This window comes from Rhea pennata, chromosome 17 (assembly GCF_028389875.1).
Source record: "Rhea pennata isolate bPtePen1 chromosome 17, bPtePen1.pri, whole genome shotgun sequence".
NCBI classification, from domain to species: Eukaryota; Metazoa; Chordata; class Aves; order Rheiformes; family Rheidae; genus Rhea; species Rhea pennata.
Genome location: NC_084679.1, coordinates 3,966,360 through 3,988,527, shown reverse-complemented (window position 1 = coordinate 3,988,527; position 22,168 = coordinate 3,966,360). Strand labels below are relative to the sequence as shown.

General features: G+C 46.6%; 1 protein-coding gene across 8 annotated transcripts in view; it reads left to right on the top strand.

Annotated features, from left to right (window-relative positions):
* Positions 1–24: 24 nt before the first annotated feature.
* The window catches only part of PITPNM2 (phosphatidylinositol transfer protein membrane associated 2), a 124,123-nt gene continuing 101,979 nt past the window's right edge, over positions 25–22,168 (top strand). For all 8 annotated transcript variants that reach the window (XM_062589677.1, XM_062589683.1, XM_062589682.1 and 5 more), the window contains exon 1: positions 25–133. The gene's annotated coding sequence lies outside the window, so the exon portion shown is untranslated. The remainder of the gene's footprint in view (positions 134–22,168) is intronic.

Sequence of the window (22,168 nt, the reverse complement as noted above, 5' to 3'; positions counted from 1 at the left end):
CCGCGCCGCGGGCGAGGAGCCGCCGCCGCCTCGGCCTGGCCCGGCCGCGGATTATGCCCGCGGAGCGGCGGCACGTCGGCGGGCAGCGCCTTGTAGGCGGCGGCGGGAGCGGCGGCGGCGGCGGGAGCAGCCGGTGCGTGGCCGGGGCCGGGGCCGGGGCCGGGGCCGGGGCGAGGGCACCTGCCCGTGGCGGGCGCGGCGCGGCACGGAGCGGCCCCCGCGGGCGCGGAGCCGCCGGCGCGGCCGGGCTGGGGGGGGGGGGGCGCGGCTTCACCGGGGAAAGTTTCCCCCGCAGCCGCAGCCGCGTCCGTGACGGGGAGGGGGGGAAATGTCGGCGCGTCGCGTCGCCGTGGCGGCTCGGGCAGCGCAGCCCTGGCCGTGCTGCGCTCGGCTTCCCGTTACCGCGCGAAAAACACGGGGTAGCCCGTGGGTGCGTGACCGTTGGCGCGCGTGCCGTTTGCGTTTGTTTAATTATTATTTATTGACTTATTCCTTCTCCATCCCCCGTGCCGGCGGGTCGTGGAAACCGCCTTTCTCCTCGGCCCCGGGTGACGGCCCGAGCGTCGGCGCGTGGCAGCGGGCGACGGGGCTTCGAGCCGGGCGAGCTCCGGGCGGGCGGGCGACGCGCTTCGTCTGCGCCGCGGCCTGCTCGTCCGCCCTCCGGAGCCGCCGCTTTCCCGGGCCGGCCGGGACGCGGGTTCGGTCCCCGTGGGGACGCAGGAGGCCGGCGGCGGAGGGGCGACCTGCGGCTGGCCCGGGCGAGCCCCGGCGCGGCGAGAGCGGCGCTCCGGACGGAAGAAACGCCTCCGGTTAGCCCTGAGCGCAGGGCGGGAGAGAGAACGCAGCGAGCTCTCGGGCCGAGAGAGCCCCCTCCGCCGTCGGGGAGCCGCTGGGCGAGCGGCTCGGGCCTGCGACCGCGTCTCCGCTCGGAGGAGGAGGGTGAGGAGGAGGTTTGGCCCTCGGGAGGGAAGGGGACGCGGCCGCCCTCCGCGCCCCGGGCGGGTGAGGGACGCGCCCGGCTCCCCCGGGGGCTGTGGGGCTGCTGAGCCCGTCTCGGCGCCCGGATCCCGCTGTGGAGCGGCGGGTGCCGGCGGGCCCGGGCTCGGCCCCGTGCGCACGAGGAGCTCGACGGGGCGCTGGTGACGTGAACCTTCGGCAGGCGTCGGGGCACGCGGGGTGGTTTGACCTCACGTTGAAGGAGCCGTGGTTTGTCGGTCTCCTTGTCTTCGCTCCCCTTCCGTGCCCAAGCTTCTCACTTGTGCTGTATTTTTATCGCGTAGTTTATTTTTGTCACAACTCTGTTGTGCTCCCGAGTAACGCAAGAAGACGGACTGCGTTACAGCCCTCAGCGCCGGCTTCCCAGCGAGGTGCTTTTTCCTTTTCTCCTTCCCCCCCCGGCTGTCGACTTGGCGGCTGCCGGCCGCAGGACGGTCGCTCCTGGCCTTCGGCGGATTCGTGCCCCCGCGCCTTGCTGTAGAGCCGGTTATTCTGACCGGCTCGCGGCTCGGCGCCGGGTTGCCTGACCGCCGAAACGCCTCCTCGAGAGGCACGAGGAGCGCCGGGCGGAGGAGCGGCCGCGGGCTCGGCGCAGCGCGCCGCTCTGCGGTCCCCGCGGCGCGTGCGGAGCGCGGCGGGAGCCCCGCGGCGGGGAGGGAGACGAGGGAGCGGCCGAGGCGTCGGCGCTGGAAACGCGGCTCGTCGCGCGAGTTCCTCGTTTTGATAGAGCGGACTTCTGGTGGGCTGTTAGTTTTCATTAATCATATTTAAGTTTCTGTCACTAACTTTTAATTAGGAGCATGGTTGATGCCACTTTAATGAATGTACGGATGTTAAGCCATCTTCATGCATAAAAATGCTTTTTAATTCCCTTACTATTCCCTTTATAGCCCTTAGATGCTTTTGTTACCATTTAAACAGTATACAGTAGCAGCTGTTTATCTTCTTAAAACTTTTTCCTCCCCTCTGTGTTCAGGAAACAGCAATGCTTTGAGTAAACAATTCCCTGGTATCCTTTAACAATAATTTTTAAGTAACTTGGCAAAAAGGGACATAAGTGATGTCTAAATAGTGCGCTCGGAGACTCTTCTTGCTGACAGTGGCCCTTAGCCTGACATAACTGCAAAAATCCTTGCTTGTTCCTCATCCTCACATGAGGTGGTGGGGAGCGTAAGGAGGCCTGGATAGATGACTTTTAGTCACGGTGGATTTAGCAAGGATCTTTCCTCTGGAGAGAATTTCTGCTAAACAGTCCTCTCCGATTTGGGGTTGCTCCTGACGGTGTATTGCAGCACGTTTGTTGCTTGTTGTGCATCTACCAGCCAGAGCGTTTATTGTGATTTACCATCTGGCACGTGGGAGTTGTGTCTAACTTGTCATTTTACTTGACAGCAACCAGTTTGGGAAGACCTGTCCTGACTCTTTTTTTGCTGTTTAAAGTTGCAGCTGGAAGCGCGTGGGGTTAATTTAAATAAGTAGTTTCTTTTTATTCAGAATCTGTTACTGCTTCTGCGAGTTGGTAAAATAGAGCATCCCTTTCTTTGAGCAAACTCATTTTAAGAAGGAACCTGCGATTAGTCCAAGCAGCATTAATTTCCTCCGTCCGTAAATTCTGTTGTCCGGTGGCTGTACTGGCCGCCTGGCTGCATGAGGGACACGCATGATTTGGATTGAGGGGAAGGAACAAACAACTCCTTCCTTTCCTTTTTTTTTATTTTCTTAGGGTGGAAAAGTAATCTGAGAAAAACGCACTTTTCTTAGTAGCTAATTTCTCTAAATTGTGAAGATTTCATCTAGTTTAATTTTAAAGCTCGCTCATATAGGGTATGATGCAATTAATATTTCTGTGTATCTTCAAATGAGTAAGCGATGTCTAAATTTAATTCTGAGCCTGAAAGCATCTTATAAACAAAAACGTTCTATAGTTTCCAATATGAATGGGAGTAGAGTAATTAATGTAGAGGAGGGGGAAATAAATAAAACATTTTTATTTTTAACTTGGTTTCCTGGGTATTGGAAGAAATCCAAATGCTGTGGCATTGTACTGGGGCAGGAGAACGTCTGTGTGAACTCATCCACGAGCTGAAAGGGAATCTGACTCTTCCAGTTATAGTGTCCAAAGCCAAGAATCCTATGAAACTTTAAGCGAAGGAGCATGGTGAATGATATTTAGATGTTCTTAATAGCACTAGAATAACAAAACAAATCAGCATTGGGCTAACTCAGATCCTGAAGTCGTACTTCTGTATTTCCTGTAGGCAAGGTGTCTTGCAGATTGGGGGGGGAAGGGGAAATGTCTCTTTCTTAAAGATGGCTGGGGGAATCCTGGGGGATCTCCTGAGAGATGCCGGTGTCTAGAGACAAAGCTTTTCTCAGCAGCTTGCAACCCTCCTGGGTATGTTTTAGCCAGGGTCAGACTCCAGGGGGGAGAAGAAATAGGAGGTTACCTGTGGAAGTGGAGATAAATGGTTACTGAACATGGGTGGTGCAAGGAGCTATGGGAATTACCATGAAAGAGCAGGAAGAAATCTATCAAGTGTAAGGTAAAACCTGTTCTTGAGAACCTGGGAACATCTGAAGAGATCCCTGCAGGGAGAAGGCTTTCTAATGCAAGACTATCCCGGAGGTGAAGTTTAGTGCCTCTTGCTGCGTCGCCTGACGCGCCCTTCCACAGGCAAGGGATGGGGACAGAAGATGCTGTGTAATTGCGATTAACTTGTGTGATGGCTGGCTGCCACAGCCCAGGATGATGAATGGTTTGCAAAGCTGCAGCTGAGCTGCTGGACCTTGCAGAGGGCTCTTGAGTTCAGAAACGAGTGTGCCAGGGCCGTTGCTCCTGCGGCCGCCTCGCTGCCGCTTCATGCGACAGCTCGTACCAGCTGCCCGGCTCTGCAGTGTCGATGCCGGAGGGCAGGAACGGAAAGTAAATACTTCCACTGATTAAGAAATGGGCTGGGCAGAGCATAGCTGCCTGAGCGGGAACATGGGCAACCTGAACAGCAGTTGGGTCTTCTCGTAACCCCTTGCAGCAAAACCTTCTCTTTCTTCAGCTTCTCCTTTCTTGGCTGGTGCTTGAGGACTCCAGATTGGCTTTTTCTTCTGGCTTCTAAACAACCTCCAGAAAGTCTTGCTTGGGCAGAGCAGAAGAGCTACAACATCCAGAAATTTGAGTCCGTGTGGACCTCAAGATTTTTCACAAAGGGAAAAGTCTGAGAGTCCTTCAGTAATGTGGAGTCTGCCCAGATCCATAATCTGGGCTTGGCCACGTTTGGATGTCTGTGCTCAGTGAGTGCTGTGACATTATAAGCAGGAAGCTTAAAACTCCCCTCTGCAGGAAACACGTTGAGCTTAGGTAGCCTGGAGAGACTCCTTCAATGTGGTGAAGAAAAACAGTTCACTGCTAATCCTTTTTGTTTGTTTAAGCAGCTCTGTTTCCTGTTGGAGACCACGCAGTGGCGTTTCTACTTGGATTTTTATTTTCTCTTTATCAGGTCATGTCGTCTAGTGTGGGGTGGGGGAATATCTGAACAGTCTGGAAATGCAGCAGGTTTTACCTGGCTGGAAAGGGGCCTCTGACCATTGCTGTTCCACCAGGAGAACTTAGGAAAGATAACCGTGAATGAACAGCTGAACGCTCGTAATTCATGTCGTGGCTGCGGGCTGTGTAATGGATAGGGAAGTCGAGTGCGATTTGTTTGGACTGCCGGTGCTTACATAACTATCGCTTAGCTTCGGGACACTGGTTCAAGCAAATTAGCTGACTTAACCCGTGGAGCGATGACCTTGAAAGGTGTTTCTCGTTAGCAGTGCGATAACCGACTTGGGAGGTGGAAATGTGTCATAACATCAGCATGTGGAGCGCTCCGCCGTATCTTGGCGTCTCGGTGGCCAGGCTTTGTTATATCCAATTCCAAGGAAGTTTGATATTTGCACGACTGTTAACTTCGGATGTGTGGTAAGGCCTTAATTGCATTAAGTGCTTTAAAAGGTGGATTGAAGGGTTTCAGGCTTTTATAGTACAGCCGTGGTAAACTGTAGTTCAGTTTCTGCTGCATGTCTTGGGCTGGTTAGTCATAAGGAATCTCATTCAGGACTTAGTGGATCATGCTGGGACATTTTTTAGATGATTTGAGCTGGAGTTGGAGGGTTAGACCATCATGGGGAACCCTGCAGGGCTCTGGACATCTCCTAAGAGGTAAAATGTAATGCTCTGCCACCATCAGTTGTTAGATATTTGGAATGAACAAAGAAACAATTTTATAAATGTATTTTTGGGGATGTGGACATGTGACATAATTGTTTTGTATATGTCAGAAGACAGTACAATGGATATAAATGCACTTGTGATTGTAATTTATTTTAAAATTGATACTGTAATTTAGGTAACCTCCTAGAGGTAGAAACACTGAAGAATTATTTTTCTCTGTGTGGGTGGTTTACCTACTCTAAAGCTACTCTTCTCTCTCCTTTTTTTCCCCTTTTCTTTTTTTAAAGAAGGAAATAGACATTTTATATTTATCAGATCAGAAGAAATTGAAATCTAAATATTTACATCTCTTTGCTGGATCTGAGGTTGAGAACCAATTGTAGGCGTTCCCAAGCTGTTTAGTTGTCTCCTTCACTGAGTAGGTTGATTTTTTTTCTCTGGGTAATGGAGAGATGGAGCCTCATATTTCTTTTTATTATTCCCTCGTCAGTCTCTGCAGCTGGAAGCGCTTCCCTCTGTGGGCTGCTTGACCTGGCATTACGTTCAGAGGGTGTTCTAGCCTAAACATGCTGCAAGCTGAACACGCGTTATCTCCCGCAGAATGCAGAGTTGGCTGCAAACTGTGAAAGTGGAGGGGGAGTTCAGGATACGCGTATGTAAATAACTCGGGGATAGCTTGTGAGAGAGAACAGAAGGGGAAGGGAGAAAAGGTCTCGTGTTTGCTTTTTTGCCCCTGTCATCCTCGTCTTGACTCCAGCACTCTCCGTGGCTGATGCTCAATGCTCTCCACAAGCAAAGGTGGAAGATCATTTCTGTTCTATGCAAGGGGAAACCGGTAGCAGACAGAGGAAATGTTGCAGATTGCAAGTCAGGAGAAGACAGTAGAAGAACCAGAGCTTTCTGCCTCCAGTTTTCTTCTGACTTTCTGTCCAAACCCAGCCTCCTGGGCTGTGCTAGCGTGTGTGGTTAGTCTTGTAAGAGACCGTGATTCCAGGTGGGTTGCTGCTTTTGGCACATCTGGCATGGTGCTTTCAGGCCTCCAATCCTGCCTGTTGTGTAGGTCCACCAAAGCCAGCAGGTGAACATGAGAATAGCAAACAGCTCATTTGTTTTCCTTCTCTTGCTTGTTTTTAAACATTGTTCAAGCAGGCTCTGTCTAAACCTGTGTCTAGATTGTAAGACGTTGAAAAATTTAACTTCTACAGATGGTAAATGTCTTTCAGTGAATATCCTCAAAAATGCATTTAGCGTGGACACAATGTGTCCTTTGTCTGTTTTGGGACTACAGAATAATTTTTAATACTGTCTGTTGCTTACATTTGATTCCTATAAATAGTTTTTTCTTAATAAGTCACATCTATCTAATACACTTGCTGTCAGAGGAAAGTGCATATTTGGGCAAGCCTACTTGAAGTCTTAACCTTTTTAGTACAGCTTGTATGTGTTGCTGTGGCTTCTCAGTTTTAATCTATCATTTCGTTTAGAAGAGCAAGAGATGGTTTGACTTGCCTGCAGAGCATGTGCGTTCTGATGCCTCTGCTTGACCATCTGCTCAGACCAATGGTAGTATTGGGAACTCAGCATCAAGAAAAATATTGCTAGTAAAACTTCTTCTTTAGAATTAGTGTCTTATAAACTGACTTCTAACAGCAGTAGTTGTTCATGCAAATCTGTAAGGAAAACTGCTCACTCAGTTTTGTAGGTGCTTTGCCTTCTATGCCTGGTCTTTGGTGGACCTTATCAGGACACAGGCCAGATTTGGTGCATCCTAGCTGTAAAAACTTATGGGCTGGTTAGGCAGAGAGGATATAGGGGAAAGCCTTCTCCTGTTCTTCTTGGTAAGACAGCCCCAGCAGAAAACGAGCTAAAGAGGAGATTTCATTGCCTAATGGAGCATCTGCATTATTAAAGGTAGACATGTTAAAGCGCTCCCAGCTTCTCTTACTTATCCTGTATGTCCTTTTGTTGACAAAAGTTGTATTTTACTCCTTGTTAGCAAAGTAGAAGTGAGAAACAAGATGAGAATGTTTTTATCTTGGGCATCGTTACCAAAATCATTAGCTAAACTGTATTGAGAGACTGCTTTTGTTCCTGATGCTTTACAGGCAGGGTATAACTTGATCCCTCCTTCTTTCTAACTCAAGTCTCCAGCACCAGCAGCTAGGAGAGCCACCTTCTGATTATAAACAGGTTTGGAGTCACCAAAAAATAACCTTGGAGATCCACAGTGTCAGTTTTACAGCTGTTTCTGAGAATTGCATTCTTACTATTCCTACGAATGCTCTGCAGAGGTTTCCTGCAGTGAATTTGTAGATGTCAGTCTTCCCTGCACAGTTTAGATAACTTACTGGGTTTTCTTCTTGGTTTTGTGTGTGTGAACCTCAGTAAGATTATTTTTTTTCTTTGGTAGGAGATTCCAATTTCATATTGTGAGTGTAAACTTGGTAGCTGTCTATTACGACATACAGCATGGAGGTAACTGCTTGAACAGTGCTCTCCTGCTGTAGAGCTGGGTAGTAGGAGGAGTATTTCTAGCAGACGTTTCAGCCAGTAGGACTACTTTCTAATGTGATTAAAACTGTAATGTAAATCTTGCTAGAATTTGCCTTTAGGATCAGTTGTAAAGCGAATTCCCTGAAGGCTTTAAACTCCTCTAATAAGGGTCAACAGGACAGACTCCTAAATTATGAGTGTAAGCTGTGGCACCTCCTGGGCAGGGAAATGCCTCTGAAGGAGGCGCAGCCCAGGGCTCGTCCAAGCTGCGTCCGTCCCGGCAGCGTGGCCGCAGCTGCCCCGAGCGCCCGGCTGGGGTAGCTTGAGCAGTCACTAAAGGCAGCGTAAACACAGCCGGGCGCCGCAGAGCCCGGGGCTTTGCGTTGCCGCTGGCATAAGGTATTCCATCTGGCGGTGGCAAAACCAGCCCTCGCAAACCCTGCTCTTTATATCGAGGCTGGCAGGGAGTGCAGAATATGAGTGACATATTTCCATTTGACTCATCTGCTGTCAAAATGGTGACATCCTTGAGTCACGTTAAAAACGAGGCCTTGTAGTTGAGTTGGCACGTCATTCTGGTAAGCCTGGAGCAGGTGTTACCGCTGCTTGTTTTGTCCTTGCTAAGAAAATTGTCATTATTGCTGTTATTTTCCTTCCTTGAGCTGCAATGAAATTGATTAATGTCATCCCTTATGTCCTGGGCTAAAAATAACAGGAGAGCCCCATCCAGGAGGAATGCTGGATGTTAGCTGTAAAGATGTTCAAGTGACCTGCTTTACAACTATTAACCCCCCTCCCTTTTCTTTTACTTTCTTTCTTTCTTTCTTTTTTTTTAAAAAAAAAGTTAGTGCCCAGTAGCCAGATGGTTGGAAAAGAACACCCCACGATCAATGAGGCAATATGTAAATATTTTCAATCATTACCGTGGTACTGCTGTGTTGACACTGAAATCCAAAGTGCTATTCCATTGGGCTTCTCATTGATCAGCAGATGAGCTCTGATAAAACAGGGGATAAAAGCACAATGCTGAGCATTAATATGGATTGTGGGGCTTGTTGACAAGGACAGGCTTCCATCAAGGTCTAAAAATGCGTTTCAAACCCTGTTTAAGCATGCAGCTGAGCCACAAACAGTATTTCTTCCCTGGCTGTCAAGTATGGATTAAGTGGTGTATGATTTTTTTTTTTTTTGAGCTGTTTTATTTAAGGTGAAATACTGCATAGTTGACTAATTTTTCTGTTTTAATTGCCACGTTTGTATTGGAAGGAGTAAGGTGGAAGCTGATGTAGTGTCATGTGTTTGAAATGCACCTAGCCAGAAATGACAGGAAAGTAATATAAATCAAATTATGGAATTACAGTAGACTTTTGAAAAAAAAAATCTCCTAAAAGCAGGCTGTAGAGATCCTCTCTGATTCTTAAAGTCTTCACACTCATACTTAAAACATGGAGTTTCTTCAGCAAACAAAAGTGCTGTGCTGAACCTGAGAGGCATCTTCCTTTTTTTTTTTTTTTTGCCTCCTGGGTTGTATCTCTCACAAAAGGTAGCTTGAAATCTGACTTTAAACAGATGCTTGTAAAAGCTGCTTTCTGATGTCTGAATCCGTAACTGCCCACCTCAAACTCCCACGGCGGCAGGGAGGAACTGCTGTTGATTGCGGTACCTGGGATCCCACCACTGAGATGGGAGGTTGTCTTCTGCTGTGGCAGGTGAGGTGTCCTCGCAGTTGTGTGCAACAGGTTGTTCTTGTCAGTGCATGATGTTAAATGTGAACTTGTCTCACTTTTATTGAGAGCAATGTGAGGCTCATAAAACCTTGCCAGGGTGCATGTTGAGTAGATTTATCTTCTTGATGTGTTTTCCTGCAGCCTAATCAGAACAGCAGGTTGCAACACTTCAAACCTCAATCTCCTATTTCATATACTGGGGACTCCTAAAGAAGGAGGGGGGTGGTTTTGCTAGTGAAAAGCTTGCTAGGTGTAGTGAAGTTCAGAGATGGTCCTGGAAAGGGTCTCCGTTCTGGAGCTTGGGTGGAAGAGCTACTTCCTTGCTTGAATGAGGTGACAAATGAGGTGACAAATGTATGTGGAAAGGCAGTGGCTGATGTCCTCCTATTAATGCCTGTTGCCTGGTGGGAGGAGACCAGGTGGCCAGGGCCTGTTCTTATGCCCAGTTATATAAAACAAAAAAATAGGCAGTTCCCCTGGACTCAACTATAGCTTCACTGCTGAGGTTTACTTTGGCCAAGTGGAGAGAAAGGCCCAGGATTCAGGGCTGCAGTTCCCCCCCTCCTCTCTTCGACTCGCTCTGTCTTGCTGGAACTTGCATGGCAGCTTCTGTTTTCCTCCAAATTCTGTGTAGGTTTTGCATCCTTTCCCGTGAAGCTGCCAGCAATCCAGGCAGCTTTCTGGAAGCCTTTTGTTTGCTTTCTCTCCTATCCCCTTGGATCTGGCTGTTACGGTGAGACCAGGACCCTGTGCTCCTTGGGGAATATAACCACAGAGGCTCTGCAGAGGGTCCAAATGCTACAGACATCAGACAGGAAAATCTGTCTAGGTGCCCTTCTGGGCTGCTTGTGTTCTCTAGTTAACTGCTGCATTTATCTTGCTTGTTGATTAATTCCCTCTGCTTCCTGGCACATACTGGTGCCTGTTTTTCCAATTACTGAGTTCTTCAGGATTTTGGATTTATTTATTTATTTCTTGTTTGGTTTTAAGGTGCTCACTTATCTCCTTATAGTTCTAGGATGACTGTTAAGAGAATGGAAAATACCATCGCTTCAGGGTGGAGGACTCCTGTGAATATCCATGGTCTGAAACAGATGCTTGCAGACCACAGTATGCAGTGTTTTAGCACAGCTGACATTTGTTAGGGCTTAGTATTTATTAATGCAGATTGTACAAAAGCAGTAGACTGAGCTAAAACAACTGGATGTTTGGTAGAACAATTTTACTGGTTTGTTTATCCCTGCAAAATTGTGCTGCCAGTGTCTCTGACTCTGCAGAAACAGCATGAGAACATCTCTTCCTCCTGCCTTTGCCTCCTTTGCCTTGGCTTGGCAACAGCATGAGATGGGACAGAACCCTCTGTGCCCTGCCCTGGGACACCCCAGAGGTTGCTGCCACCAAGTAGCAGGGGGCTGATGGACCCTCAGGGAAAATGACCTCCCTTCCTGGGCAGAGAACTGCTCTGGGGACTCGGCGGTCTCACTAAGAGAGGCTTTTGTACCAGGGAGGAGGCTAAAGTTTATAGCACAACTACACATCTCAAGGCAATCTCCGAGGTTGGGAGCAGTTGTGAGCTGCTGTGGATGGCGTTGGAGAGGGAAACAAGCCCTCTTCATCCTGCCTGACCTTGGTGAAGGGATTTCCCTCCCTCCTGTTCTCCTGGCTCTTCCACCTTTTCACTGCCTTGGATGTGGAGCTAGGATGCTTTCTAGGGCAGGAGTTGTCGTGTGTGAGTCTGTAGCGTTTAGGGCTCTGATCTGGAGTGTGATGTGGTGTATTCTGGTCTGCAGTCATTACTGAGTGTTGTTTGTTCAGGGAGCAGCAAGGTGAGACCTCTGCCCGTCCCACCAATGCAGAGCACCTTTGTGGTGGCAGAGATGATACCTCTTTGGGGGGAAGGACTGATAGCAGAAGTGTGACACGTCACTTAAGCAGGTAGGCCTTCAGAAGTCAGCAGACAGCATCTGGTAATTAATCTGCCTCCATGGAGAGAGAAATGCCAATTCTATTAGTGTAAGATAGTGTTTTCAACAATTGTGCTAAAAATGAGCCACTTGTCACCTGCTGAGTGGCACCTCATCCTCCTTGCAAAATGTATTTGCATGTGAATCTGTCTACTAACAGCTACGGTCTGCTTTCATCTGCCTCCCCAGATGTACTGTTGCGATGCTTGGAAGTCGAATTTGATCTTTGCATGGGTTCAGATTATGAGTGGTTCTGAGAAGTCTCAACTTGCAAAGGCTTCCTGGGCAAAGAAACTTGCCTGAGGGCTCTTGGAGGAAGAGAGAAAGTTAGCAATGACGACATTTGAAAGTGGCACAGAGAATAAAAATGTTCTTGAAGCCTTTTTGGAGCTCTTGTATTAACTTGCATATCTAAGTGTGGTTTTTTTGTTTGTTTGTTTTTCCTCTTGATGAAGTTTGCTTTGGACAAATGTACCCCTTATTTCACAATACTTCAGTCTCCTGTATTTCAGTAGCACAAATATAAGTCAGGAGCAGTCTTAACTGTGTGTGCTAGTACCACTTATCAAGAGATGTAGCTAAAATGGAGGCAGGATGAATTCCATATTATTAATCTAAAAAGAGGTTAAAACTGACTATTTTTAATTTATTTACTTTTAGGTCTCAGAACAGATTACCAGTTCAAAATTGAATTTAAGAAAAGCATCAATGAGGCCTATGTGAATAGTAGCGAGTTTTAAAGAAGTACTGTGCTGAATTGGACATGGAATCAAGGTGAATTGTGTATGATGAGCTGATGCTTTATCGATGTTAGTGTCCTAGTCTACAGTAATTATCTTAGTTTCACTGTTTACTGTGGAGAAGATGCTGATGTTTACATTTTTCTGAAGGCCATACTTTCAGTTTCTGTTGTTCAGAAATACTTTTGCTTTTAATCACTTTTGGAATCAGTAAAGGTAGCAAGTGTATAGAGAACTCTGTTTCTTTTTTTTTTCCTGTCTGGAATAATTGTTTCACACTCGTCACTGAAAACAGGAAGGCTTGTCATCTTTTCCCAGCCTACCATAAAGGAAAAAAAAAATACCCTGAACCAAAAGGAATAAAGCTGGTAGGAAGACAAAGTTGATTTTCCTGAAAACTGGGGAGGTTTGTGTCTGCTCTTCCAGTTTTACATAGCTTTCTAGCGAGGTTTTCTGCATTACCGTACAAAAATGATGTTGTTTAGGTGTATGGTTGGCTATAAAACTATGTAGGTACAAATAATTACCTTTCTATTAAAAAAAAAAGTGTGAAAATTCTTGTTTATTTACAGATCAGTATGCTAGAATGGTTAAAATGACCAATGAGCCTGAACTGTGAAAGCATGTAAATCAAATGCAAAGCAAGATTATATTTAAACATAACTTCCATCATACAGATCTGAATAGGTGACTGAGGAGAAGAAAGTCCTTTGGGCTTTTAATCGAGCCACCATATATGCTAGCAGGGAAAGAAAAACTCCCCCCGAGATAGAATTTTTGACTTCAGGATTTTAAGAATTTAATGGGTTACTGTCTACCGCAGTGCACAGAGACCTGAGAAATTCTTGACATCAGTTTTGTATCTACCAAATCTTTGCTATCAAATATTTTCTTTGTTACTTCCAAGATGTAATTTTAGAGCTGTGTTTGATAAAAGGAAAGCGAGGCCATTCGTCGATGCCGCCCACCTAGGATCGTACGTGACGCGCTGACGTGGGCGCAGTCGCCCCGCGGATGTTGCCTTGCAGCTCGTTCTGCAGAGTTGCAGCAGGGTGTTAGTGGCACTTGGTGCTTTTGAAGCACCCGAGAAAACAAAGCCGATATTTTAATGCTGCTGTGTGGCAGGATTGTTTCCTCTGTGCCCTACACATGAGGACGCGGATGTGCTTGGGGACGGTAGCGGAAAGGTGTGTTGGAACCAGAACTGGGAATCGCTGGGCTCCGGGCCCCGGATCTCCCCGCTGGGCTTCTCGCTGCGGACAAGCCCTGCAGTTTCTAACCTAGATTTAGCTATTTCTCAGAAATGTTGCAGGAGGCATCGCAATAGGTTAGGTGACTTGATGTCCAGCGCTGGCGCCCAGGCTGGGAAGGCAGAAGTGGCATCTGGGCTCCATGCACCTTGCTCAGCTGTGAATCAGCCAGTGACGCTCGTGAGCATTTGTGGACTAAAAATATTTTTAAGCTGTCTGGCTGCTTGCTGCTGGCGAGAACTGGGAGATTAACAGTCCTGAAATGGTGCCTGGGTTTCCTTCAGGATGAACCTGACCTGCTCAGGATGTGTTTTTTTTTGTTTTGTTTCTTTGTTGTTGCTTGTGTTGCATTTTTGTTGCCCACTGGTTGGAAGAAGATGGTGGCACCTGTGGTCCTTCCTTGCAATCCTCTCTGTGGCAGCCTGGCCCATGCGGACAGACCAGGTGGAAACCCTGGCCAAGAAATCAAAGACCTAAAGGGGCTTGAACATGCTTGGGGAGGTCTCGGAGTTGAGGGGAGCACGTGTGCGTGGCCTCCCAGGTGAGCTGGGTGTGTTAAAATAGCTTTAAAGATGCTGCCCCCTTACTGGGGTCCATGATGATGTTTCTGTCATGGAGGTCTCTCAACACTGTATTTAAATGGGAAATGCTGTAGGGAGAAGTTGGGACAATGTTGCGCAGAGAGAGCGTGCCGCGAGTGGTCAGTGCAATGCTTTATTTTATTTATTTTTTTTCCTTCTAAATTTCCATGAGTTCGAGATGGCGATGACTCATGGCTTGGAACACACTTTAAATCCCCGAGGTGCTCGTTGCCGCCTACCATCACGTATTGAATTTCTGACATACCGGAGGGATGTCTGCAGAGAAACTCTGATGTGCAATTATAAAACGTTGTAGCTGCATGTTGTTTGCATAGGAGCCATTAGCATGGTATAACCGTGGCAGTAACGCGGCTTTCTTCTGGCTGCTGATTTCCCTCGGGCACGGCAGTTAAGCAACTATGCTTTATCTTTCCCTAGCATGTTGACACATGTGGACCAACAGTGACATCCTTTTCCAGCAATGCTGTCTTCACTCCCTTCTGTGCTCAGAAGCATCTAGAGAGATTTTTTGCGGAAGGTAGGTCCTGGCAGTGCAGCTGGATGGCTGTCTTTTTTTCTTTTTCCAATATAAAAGAGAAAAAAAAAATAGGGAAAAAAATTAAATGTTACTAGGGAGAACAGTAATGAGTCTGATAGCTACTAGCTGGCTGCTAGTGAGAGAGGGGATTAGCCTTAGCTTGGTTTCCACTTGAATAGATGCTCGGGAAAGCTCTATAAAATGGAGCCAGGAAGAACGATGCTACAAGTTGCCTTTTAGAGGGGCTTGGCAGTTGCAGGATGTGTTGGCTTGGATTGCATAGACATGTGTTGGAAACAAACCTCTTTCTAAGGAAAATCCGTGCTCCCCACCTTCTGTTTTGGCTTAGTCAGCATCCTTGCTCGAAATCTTTTTGAGCAAATGAATTAAAAAGGAAGCTCCCGTGCAGGGCATGCATGTGTGGGTCTCTCTCCCACTTGAAAATTATTTTAATGGTCTTGTATGCATTTAGTTTGTACTGAAAGAATCAGGGTGTAGCCTCTGGTGTTACCATAAAATTGCTATCAATTTCCACCTTTTCTTCCCCCCCCCATCCCTCCCAAACTTTTAGTCTCTTTTTACTTTTCCAAGAGGATTGACATGCAGAGCTCCCCCAGCAAAGAGTGTAAACAGGGAAACTGGGTTCGTGTGTGGGGTGTGTGTGTGTGTGTGTTTTTTTTTTTTCTTAAAAAAGAACTTTAGGAGATTTCATGCTTTTTATGAATATGCGGTTACCTGCCATTCCCTTGTGCTATAACCTCTGGAGTGTCCCTTAAAGGTTTCCTGTGAATCTTTGAATCTCATTAAAACTTCTTTGTTCTAGAAATGAGTGCCATAGTGCTAAAGCCGCCCCCAAAAACTGGGGCTGAGCAGTTTTTCAATAGACGTGGAGTCAGCTTTTAGATCCTTCCTGACTGGGTAGTTTGGACCTCAGTTGCATCCTCTTGTTTTCCTCCAGTGCATTCCTCACCATTCTTTTTTTTTCTTCTTCTTCTTCAATCAAAAGGGTGTTTTTAACTCTTAACATAAGCAGGTGTTTCTCTTTGCAGTGTGGTGTAACGACCTTGCGTTTCTAATGCTGGATGCTAAAACCCCCAATTCCTGCCTTTTGGTTTAAGAGTGCTGAATTGCTGGGAAGAGCAGAGGAGGGATGAAGGAGTTGGGATCTGGGGCTGCTCACTGGTGCTTTCAGTTCCTCTGGATTTATGCCTTGGAGTCACGGTGGTTATACTGAAACCGCAGAGTGACTGACACCAGCTGTGTGTTGGCATGCATTATCTTTACCAGAAATCCTTGAAAATTATGGGTCATTTCAGTACTTTAAATATCTCCTGTCGGGGATGTGGCTCCCAGTAAAATTATCACTGTTTGCCTCGTGGATTCCCTTCCTGAAGCTTCTCTCCCTCCGGGACCGGTGGAGCCCCGAGCCAGCTGGGGCGGCTGCTCCCAGCGCCGCAGCGTGTCCCGCTGCGGGACGCCCGATTGCCTCCGAGGGAACTGGGGACAGGTCTCCCTGGGAGCAACTGCTGCTGTCGGCAGCCTTAATAGAGGAGCTGATGCTCTTGGAGGCACTAATTGCCATGTGAATCTGTGCTCCGGTGCTGAGGGATGTCCCAAGAGCTCTGCCTGTCCTTGGAGCACTCCGTCCCTTTGCTCCCCCTCGGGCTGCTGTGGAGAGCGCGTCTCTCCAAACTGGTGGTAAAAGCAAGGAAGAAATCCCATCCTCAGCGTGTTCAGCGTTCGCTTTGCCTTGAGGCTGTGGCTCTACTCGTTTCATTTGCCTGAAGGGCTTAATGCTCTGCAGGGCTGACCTTCCTGGATGAGGAAGGAGCCCAAGTGATCATTAAGTCTCTGGGCAGGTATAGTGAAAAAGTGCCTTCGGTTGCAGTGAAATGAAACTGTGCAGCTTGCGTCACCAGAAAGCGAGTAACGTCCCTGGACTGGCAGGTAAGGTATGTAGGGAGAAAAATGGGTTTTAAATCTTGTCAGGGAATGCAGCCTTCATGAAAACAAATGGCTGAGTAGCACTGCCCAGAGCAAGGAAAGTGCTGAAAGGCCCTGGGTGACTTTCCCCACGGTTCTGCCGGCATCCCTGCACAGCCCTTGCGTGGCTCAGACCCTGAGGCTCTGAATCCAGGGTACTGGACAGAGCAAAGCAGTGGAGGAGCGTCCCCTGGAAATAGTACTTGAGTGTTTTACATGGAATTATTTAAAAATTATTTTAAAATCTAGGAAAGTGCCCTGGATTCCTGGCACAAGCAGGAATGCAGAGCAGAATCCGAAAGGGGTGTGTGTGTGTGCACGCATGTGTGCACACGTGTGTGTTCTGTAAATGCCTGCGAGGCACCTAACGTGGCTTTGGGACCTCAGCATGAATCCCGCCTGGGAAGTCGTGTGACAGACAAGGTGGAGGATGCTGCTGCGGAGCAAGGAGGTGTCCCGTTGCTCTGTACAGCTCTGTCCTCTTTCCTGGCTGTCCGGGGGCACGGCACCACCTTCTTGCCTTTCCTCCTACCCTGTAATCACAGGAGCTTGGGAGGGATGGGGAGTGAATGCCCCCTCTGTAAGAAGAGGTGGAGACTGACTTGGGCCAGAAGGTTAACAGACAGGAGAGGAGAAGGTAGACGAGGTGAAGACGGCTGGAGTTGCAACGTGCCTTTGTTTGGGTTGGGGCAGGCTCTGCGGAAGTGGTGTGTCCCTCCCCCAAACCCTGCCCCTCCAAGCAATTCATGCCCATCACTGAAGTAAATGTACAGTATCTTCCCATTGAGGGAAACATGAGTTTGCTTCACTACTAGTTTCTGCTCATGTTCTTCTACCTTCCCCTCGCTTGTCTGCAGCGCCTGCCCTTTGGCACTTACTATTAATTTTTTTTAGGTACATTTTTCCCCCTTCCCATCCACCACCTCTGACTTGTGTAATGCAACATAATTTTCCCCTTCCAGAGCCATATGCCATTTTACAGGGAAGTAAACCAGGAACCTAACTTTTTCTGTGCTCTGTATGTATCTGCTTACTCTGTGGCCTCAAGATGAGAAGTGTATCCTCTTGTAAAGAGGTGGTTTAATGGAAAAGACTGAATGCATGCAGTGTATTTTCATGTTGGAGCCTTCATAGTCTATACTGCAAAACACTCTGGAGTGAGCTAGATGGAGGTGATAACGCTTCAGAGAGCTGGGCGATGGCTGCTTTTGTGCTGGTGAGGAGAAGAACCCTGTCTGGCAGCACAGTTGTGGCATCCCCCTATCTCGGTCTGCAGAGGTTGTGGGTTAGCATGGAAGCAGTGCTGCACTGGAGGAGCCACTAATAAATCTGAGAGGGGGAATGGGGATCTCTTACAGGTGGGAGATGGTTAACAGCTGAAGCGAGTTAGATCTGATGGTCTAGGACATAAATGTTTGGAAAGCTACAGGAAGACCCTCTTAAAGGATCATCTCCTGTATGGTGTGACATGTTGAAGCTTCTTGTGGAGATGCAGGCAGGCTTTTTCTTTGGTTGTTTTCCTTCTTTTTGCAGTAAAATACAAGGGCATGAGGACCTGTTTGGACATATGTGTTTAACTGGGAGGAAAGCGCTGATGACACTGGTGTGGTTGTAACCACAAACTAACTGACAGTTTCCTGCTGCTAAAAACCTCCTTCACTTGTGTTTGTCAGTGCTGTTTAAATATCTGAGGAAGATTCTGCTGTTTCTAGGGTTCTGGTTCTTGTTTTTGACAAAGTCTTTGTAGTTTTTTGGGGGATGGTGGTTCATTACGGAACTAATAAAAATTCTGGACCGGTGAAGTGCACAAGTCTATTTAATGGTCTTGTGTAACTTAAAAGCCAAGAAACAACCCCATTTAATATGTGTCAAACTGATTGTGCGATTAAATTTGCATGTACAAAACTCTGTTTCTGGGGAGGTAGGTTATAATCACATGAACCTACCTGTGCATTTGAGACCTTTTCATCTTGTATCTCCACGGGATCATTACTTGCTTTTAACTTGCCTTCCCATCCTTTCCCCGCCCCCACCCCCTTCTCCCCTCTGATGTGTAAAATATCACGGCTGCAAAAATTAAAGTCCTTCTTTCCCTGCTGTTCCCATTCCAGCTGGAAAACTTGGACAGATCCTTCCCTTGTGGTTTGTGATACTGTAAATAAAGGCTTGGGAGGTCACACGTTTTCCATCTCAAGTTATTTTGATTCCAGTGCTGGAATGGGGGGAGAAGGAGGGAGGGAAATTAAAAAAAGCAAAACCCCAAACTGTTCTGGTTTATTGTGGGAAAAACAACTCATTAATACTAAGGGAAAACAATGGAAAAAAAGGTCTTTTACAAAGACTGTCTCTGACCAAAGCTGAGATTCAGGGTCAAAATTTGCAAAAGTATCTTCTCTTGATGTTTTAAAAGAAAAGTTATCTGGAAAGTAACAGCTCTGAATACCTAGCTTCTGTCATCTGGGGCTGTTTCTGGAAGCTTCTGAAAAATTTGCCATCTATAAAAGTGTATTGACGTAACTCTATAAATGTACCGGTGAGTAATTTTACCTATGGTCACAGTGAGTGGACTGTGTGAATACCGTTACTCATTTGTTTAAATGTCGGTTGAGTGGACCTTTAAGTGTGACATTGAGGAAATTCTGACACTAGGTCTCGCTGGCTGTGATGCATCTTCTGTTTCAGCTAGTCTAAGTCTCTGCTTACGGTCCAGTACGGTACCTCGTGGTCCAGGGCATGATGGGTGGAAAATATTTCACATGCACCTGCTTCAGCTAATGATATAATTCTGCCTTCCGAAAATCAGCTCAGAATCGTGGTGTATTTGGGCAGCTGTTGCTTTTGTTATTTGAGGCTGGCCTCCTACGTCTAGCAGGTTTGATGTCCTCACCTCTGTTCCTTTCCATGGTGCTGGTCAAGGCTTTGAATATTTTCAGAAAATACTGCTTGGGTTTAAACTTCTGTTTCATGTTTTTACTTTAATTCTGTTTTGAATTTACTAAGAAACGAGCTCAGAACAAGCTTCATACAGGCTGGTGATATGCACAGTATGATTAATATTGGCTTACTATGGAGAAACTAACAGTTACCGGCAATTCTGTGTCACTTATTTTTGTTCAACTTTTGAAGAGGCCTTTTCCTGGTAAAGTCTGTCTTGTTCTTTTTTTTTTTTTTTTTTTTTTTTTTTTTTTTTTTTTTACCAAAACAGGATATAAAATGTGAATATAATTTGTCACTACAGAGCTCGTATTGTACCTTGATACTGTAGAAGTGTTTCTTTTTCCATAAACCATTATAAATATAAATGAACAGCAGGAACAGAAGAGATGCATTCCACCATCTAGATGTTAATCGCTGTACGAGATAGTCTTTAGATCCAATAGCTTTTCTAACTTGATCTTCTGTGTGTTTTTTTTTTCTTTAATGGGCACATGACATATGGACATAAAAAATAATGGCCCAATTTCACCCCTGCTGTAGCTCATTGACGTCATTAAAGCTACAGCAGGGATGACTTGGCCCAGATTCTTTAAAAATAAGACCTGATGAGCATCCCCTCCTGGAAAAGCTCTATAGAGAAGCTTGTCCTGAGCATAGAAACAGATGCTGGGTAATTCACTGTGACATTCAATAAAATTCCCGTTGGTTCCATTTCTGTGAAATAGGGGTAGGATGTTCTGAAGAGGGCAGCAAGACATGTGCTTGCAGACTCGTTTTTACAATACCTAAGGAGTGCTATATGGAAAAGGACAATTAATCAAGGGAGAGAAGACCACCTAAAGAGAGGCAGTTCAGAGTGGGTGTGTTTAGCTCAGTCCTGATTTACCTAGGAGTCCTTGGAGACCTTTTCTCTTTGTTAGGACTGGGCTTTCCATGTTGATGTGAGCCAAAAGATGGAAACCATGGTAGAAAGGGTAATGTGATACTTCTAAACAAATGATCTGTGGAAAGTTGATGCCTTGAGCAGATTTTTAGGAAGGTGGTTGCATCTCTTGTTCCCTACAAGCTATGTTCTCCTTTCTCCTCACTGCTGCTCAGAACTGGTGTTCACTGCTCACGTCAAAATATTGTCGAATGAGAACTAGCTGTCTGAAAATGGCAGCTTGCCTTTTCCCAGCATTAAGGGGCAACCCCAGGCTCAGTATCTCAGGGTAGATCTAAGGTACAGTTACTTTCACTGGCCCAGTTTCCGTCTTGATAACTTGCCTAGAAAGACAAGTTACAACCAATATAGGTGAAGAAGGGCAATACAAATGATGGCAAAAACAGTGGTCAAGCTTGACTCAAAATGCACAGATCAAACTAAAGTAAAATGTATTTTCCATATCTGCACAAACTGAAAACAGAGCCAAATGCAAAAAGCTAAGAGCTATTGACTGTTTTCCAGTTACTAAAATAGGGGGTAGCAATTCATGGATGGCAGTTCTGAAAAATCTTTAGACTAATTTACGAAGCGAGTGTTTTGCTTGAAATTCTTTATAACTGCAAGAGGAAACGCTATATAAAGACCAGTCAGAGCCCCAAAGCCGTATTGGTAATGGGTGACTGCTTGATCACTATTTGCAGTGCTGATTTGCATTGCAGAAGGCATCTCTGTAACTCACTGAGCTGAATTCTTGGCTCTTGGGTGGTGACAACTGTATCCAGCCAAGGCAGGTTCTTTTGCAGTTAGGAAAAGTAATTTATCTGATTTCTTGGACTATGCCATGCTCTTCTGGTCCACTGAATATAACTGCAAGAACAGGCAGTTCCCAAGAAGGAAAATGCTTACTGTGTTTTTGGTGAGATGACTTTAGTGTGAATGTGTGACAGCTGAAGCTGACTTGGGGAGGAAGGGAAGAGCACTTTTGTCTGCTTATAAGAGCATGTTCGTTATGTGGGAATTTAAGCAGGAAAGTTTTTTTTTTTTCTTCTTCTTTTCAAAATCAAAAGCCTGAAGAGTGTCAAAGTGACATTGACTAGTATAAATAGTGAGGGGAGAATTAGATTTTTAAAATATATTCAGTCTTTTGATTAGTCATCCAAAACTCTGCTGGTAAAACAGGGAAAGAAATCTGGGCTTAACTTGATAAATGTCCTTCTAGCTGTGCAAGTGTCAGAAAAAGCTGGAACTTAATTCATGATATCCAGAGAGACCATGTATCAGCTGGCAGCAGCCTTGTAAGGAAGAGCTGTAACATCAGCGGAGGTAAAGGGGGAGAAGGTAGCTGAAAACTCTGCCTTTTGGAAGCAAAAGATGCTTGGTATAATGCAGATAAGAACGATACTGACTTTTTATTGCATAGGATAGGACCTTATCAGAGGAACCTGGTGTGCTTTGAGATTTTCTTCCCTTATATTGCCTTCCTTCACCTGCTTCAAGCTCTCCTGTGTTATGTGAGTAGACCTGTTTAGGGCTTCATCTGACTTGCACTGAGGCCAAAAGCAAAACTGGATAGATTTCAGCAGAACGAGCCCTAGAGCTTAGGTCGCTGGAGCTGCCACCGGCTCTCTCCGTCCGGCCTGGTTGAACGCGCGAGTCTGAGCTGGTGGATGTTTGGTTGCGGGAGAGAAGGGTCGAAGGCAGAGTTCAGGCCGAGTAAGAGAATTTGTGAAAGTCCTCGGGTTGTATCTTTTGAAGTGATTCAAGGGGCGGGTCCCGGCGCTGGGGGTGTTCGCCTGGGGTGGCTGCGTGCTGGCCGCTTCCAGTCGC